The following is a 4,760-nucleotide window of genomic DNA, read 5'->3' as shown; positions in this document are numbered from 1 at the left end:
GCCTCAAAGACAGTGGTGAAGACTGTACACTCTGACTCTCCATAGAAAGAGAATTTATCAGACAGGTAGGTGAGATGAGTCCTACAGACATGGGTCCAAAGCCTGGATGGCCTTCCCTTTCACATAGCACCCTAACAAAACTCAAGGGTGAAATTAAACTCTTTCATACAGGAGATAGTCTTACTTGGTGCCAGGCATAAGTTTCTTAAACAAGTCCTCAAAATTTCAATAAACAAAAGAAAACGGTAGAGAAGAAGAAAGAGAAAACTTGAGCAGAATCTATAAAGGAGAATGTAGCAAGTCCAGATACGCACACAGCCACCAGAGAAACTCTCAGGATAATCCCGTGTTTGCCTGGATGGGCCAGATGTGCAGATGTTAGCAAATGAGTCCCTCTAGAAGGAAGGCATCCATACCACTGCTGTCATCAATATTTTAATATTTAACGATGTTGGTGAATAACTATGGTTGGTAAAATCCTGTGATAAATGCTAGAAATGAAAACAAATAAAACACAGTTCTTGTCAGATTTGGATTAGCTCAGCCACCACAAATTTATATAGTTCCCCAACAAACTGCGCTGGATGCCTTTAACTACTCATCTTTGGTTTAGTCCACTTAGAACTATATCATCACAAATTTGGATAATAGTAGAAGGTGTAATGTCTGTGTCAGATATGTATAAAATACCACCCAAACATAATATGAATGGAAGATGGAATCCAGAAAATGTGGGTCTGACATTCCAAAAGTCTGATTATTTTATAAAGAACAAAGGGCAAGAAAGCCTCTATTATATTTTTGTTTGGCCTGAACATGAGTTCATAGTGAATATTTTAAGTTAATATGTGAGCATTCTGTGCAGTTATCACCTTGAATCTGGAAGAGGGCTGATAATCGTGTGTTCTGGGAAGAACGTCTTTCTGGACCCAATAGTCACTTTTACTTTAGAGCACCCATTTCCCAGCAAGGGCCAGAATCAAATCTTGTACAGAACACACCCAAAGAAGAGAGCCAAAAGCCTTTTTCTACTTTTGCGCACATGTCAGATGACATTCATGGCTGTTGGCGAGTTAAAAACTTTTCCTGTTCCTCATAGGTTCACTGCCTGGAACCTGTAAATTAGATGGACAAAAGACAGATTAACAAGAGAAAACCAGACAGAAGTTTATTAACATATACATGATGTAAACTCATAGGATTATATATGGCAATGAGTAACTCAAAGGGGTGGTTAGAATTTAGGCTTATCTAGGATCTTAACAAAAGAACAATACATTTTTAGAGAACTGACAAGACAAGGGAAAACAACTCTGTTTCTCAGATGGCAAATTGTAGGAAAGTAACTGTATGGGTGAACTAATGGAAAGATTGGTACAGAAGATTTGTAGATTCCTCTGGTGCTATCTCTGGACTGATAAAGGTCTAGATTTATTTCTGGTGATTAACTTCTGTCCATCTTAATAGAGAGGGTAAAGGGGACATATTTATAAAGGTATGTCATACTTTTAGGTAAACAGAGGGAAGACAGACAGGTTTTTTTGTTTTTGTTTTTTTGTTTTTTTGGTTTTTTTTGGTACCTGCTTCTTAACTGTTCTCAGCTCATGATAATCTTTATACCAAAGTGGCATATTTTGGATGGCACATTCTGCTATCCTTTATATCATGACACACATCTATAATTATGACCCCATGACCAACTGAGTAGTTTCCCTGCCTCAACAAAGAATTCAACCCATTTGTAAATATATTTGCTGAGTTCTGGGTTTCCAATACTTCAAAACAACACAAACCAAAACACCATCTTGTCTCAATTTCTAGCACCCCAGTGAGTGACAGGGAGCTGTGCACATTTACCTAGTTATAATCAAGTTTTGATCATTGCACTAAATGAAGTAGATCTATAAGTAACCTTAAATGGCATGTGAACAATTATTCCTTTTTGACTTCAAAACATATCCTGGAGTGAAAGGCACTTGGCAATAGAACTAGCCAATATGCTAGTAACAAATTCTATTCTATTTTATTTTAAAGATAGCAGTGAGTACATACTAGGAAGATCTGATTCCCAAATTTCTTAGTTTCCCAAACTCCCTTGATCAACCCTTCCCTATTCTCTATTCTGTGTTCTTTCAATGAATGTTGAATTGCTTTCCCTGAAACTTTCCTAGAGTAAAGGGGACAATTAAGTCCTTGGGTAACAGAGTTCCCCCACTTATGAAATAAATAGAAGGTAATTAGATATTGAGCAGCAGAATATCTGCTGCCAGCAGTGAGAACCAGTATAGAGTAACAATGAACATTTCTGATAGGTTAACAGAAACAAAAGAAAAGAAATTTTTCTAAGATTTGTTCTGCTCTAGCAGAAACTGCTGTGGAATCAGGTAATCAGAGAGTGCCTTGCTTCATATTAGTTGTCTGACTTTGGGCACGTTACATAAGCTCTCTGATCTTTAGGGTTTTTTTCCCTTCTATAAAATCAGAAGAATAATTCTCATTTTTTTGCAGACTATTGTGAGGATTAGATACATCTAATAAAGCAAGCACCTTGTTTGGTGACTATCAGCAATAGCTCCTAGAATAGCACATAGTAAGTATTCAATAAATATTTATTGAATGAATGGCAGCTATAACAACAACAATAATATATAAAAGAAGAATATATAAAATAAAATTACTATAACTCTTACATTTTTATACAATTCAGAAATAACCTGGGTGACCGCCAGTTGGGGCAGAGGACACTAAAAGACAAATAACTTCATTTTAATACTCAGAAGATTAATTCCAACCCCTGTAGGAGAAATAGATTGTGGTGTCTGATAGTTACTGCCAAAAGAATTGGAATTTTTAGAGAATTCCAGGAAACCAGAGGCTTCTAGGTAATGTATGAATCATGGGTAAAGGAATCACCATTTTCTGATGAGAGGCTGATTCTCTAATGTTAAAATAAGGTCGTAGACTTTCCATTACCTTAACTTAAACTGACCTCTTCTAAGGAGAAAGCCAAGTATGACTCAGGGAAACCCTCAAGGCTTGGCTAGTGAGAAAGTGGTTTTTTTCTGCTGTTGATGTTGATCTCTTGTAGGAGTTTGAACTTCTAGCTTCTTCACTTTGTTCTGGGCCTGCTTCCTAAAAAGTATTATTCTTTGGCTCTTTCTTTATTCCAATCTTAATTTCATTGGAGTATTTACTGCTTACTTTCCTAAGATGTATGTAACCAGAAGTAGCATGTGTGTGTATGTGTGTGGACTTCAGCGTGTTTTAGTCTCTTGCTTTTTCTACCTAACAGATTGCATGTTACTTCTGTTTCTTATGTGGAATTGAGGTGACCCTCAGCCCAGGGCAGAATACCACGAACTTTTCCTAATCTAGTGTCTGAGTATAATCCCTGAGCTTCCTCATGACAATAGTTGCTAGTCCAGAGATCCATCTTTCTTCTTCTAATAGACCCCCTCATTAGGCATTCCAAAGTCCCATGCACAGGAATGACTTCAGAAAGCAAGTTAAGTTGAAGGGACACTAAGGTCTGTGGCACAAGAGCTTTGGGTGCTATGTGGAAGCTCGTGTTGGAGAATCACAGCCAAAAGGTAGAACTGGGGCAAATCCTTGATTCTTGTAGTAACCAAAGGCCCTGGAGTGCCCTATGGATCAGAGTTACAATGGAGAGGTTTCCAATCAAACTAGCCTGGACCCACCTACTTAAAGCTCTTCTACTTCTCTATTGATTTGTAGAGCTGAGGCTCCACAAGTTCTAGCTCCAGAGAAGCAGTGTGCTAAAGGCAGAGACATCTGGGGTGAATGGAGTCTCAGAACACTTGTGTTGAATCATCTGGGGTAACATCAAGAAGTTAAAGAGATGCTTACATCCTAGAAGCTGTCTCCAGGGCAGTGCTCAGCTCGCTGGAGGAGGCACTGTTTTCTACTCCTATCACTGCTGCTGGTTCAAAATCAAGGCCTTTCATAGCTGTTCCTACAGGGAAAGGCCATTTCCTACCATCTTGTCCACTACAGGACCCTCATGTCCTGAGATTTCTGATCCCAAAGATTTCTCAGTGATTAACCTTTTTTGGTTCATGCAGAGTCACTTCTCAGAATGCAGCATGGCCCCAGGACTGTTGGCCAAAAAGGAAGTCCCCACCTGTTTCTGCAGGGATGGCCTTACAACTTTTCAAAGACACTTAAAACATCATAGTTCTGGTTACACTCTTCTCCCAGAATAACATCCAGCTCACCCTGCACTTAAGTGACTCAGGCCACTTAAGTGACCCTTCTCAAAACAAGGAAAATCTTTGCAAAGTGACACTGCCCATCAGGACAATGGAGTCTATTCACACCACACTTACGTAAGTGAGGAGACCACTTAAGTGATTCTTCTCCAAACAATAGTGATCTGCTTCACTGAATTTTCTGCCCCACATTCATTATACACTAAAACAGCCGCCGACTTCTGTCTTTGAAAATGAAAGAAAAATTAAAATGCTCAGATTAATTTCAAAATGGGGCATTAGTTTGGTGCGGTGCCCACCACAGATGTCCTGATGCTTTGTTGCTTTCCTTCTCAATTGCATTCTGTATGTTAGCTTCTAAATGTACCTATACCTTTGCCTTCAATCAGTAAAAATGACAGCATGTTTAAACATATAAATACACACACACACCATATTGACATATATATATTTCACTACAAAAATCTAAAATGTAGTTTTCTCTTGCTTTCAAAAGTTGCCTGAAAACCATGATCTTAACTACATTTGATC

At 38.5% G+C, this 4,760-nt stretch overlaps 1 long non-coding RNA gene across 1 annotated transcript; it reads right to left on the bottom strand.

Annotated features, from left to right (window-relative positions):
- Window positions 1-920: 920 nt before the first annotated feature.
- On the bottom strand, window positions 921-4,517 carry LOC125752559 (uncharacterized). Its single transcript, XR_007402401.1, has 2 exons — window positions 2,691-4,517; window positions 921-1,115 (listed from the first exon to the last, which is right to left on the bottom strand). It is a non-coding gene; the product is annotated as an uncharacterized LOC125752559 (long non-coding RNA).
- Between the last annotated feature and the right edge of the window lie 243 nt (window positions 4,518-4,760).

This window comes from Canis lupus, chromosome 15 (genome assembly GCF_003254725.2).
Source record: "Canis lupus dingo isolate Sandy chromosome 15, ASM325472v2, whole genome shotgun sequence".
In the NCBI taxonomy this organism is placed as follows: Eukaryota; Metazoa; Chordata; class Mammalia; order Carnivora; family Canidae; genus Canis; species Canis lupus.
This window is presented reverse-complemented; position numbering and strand designations above follow the sequence as displayed.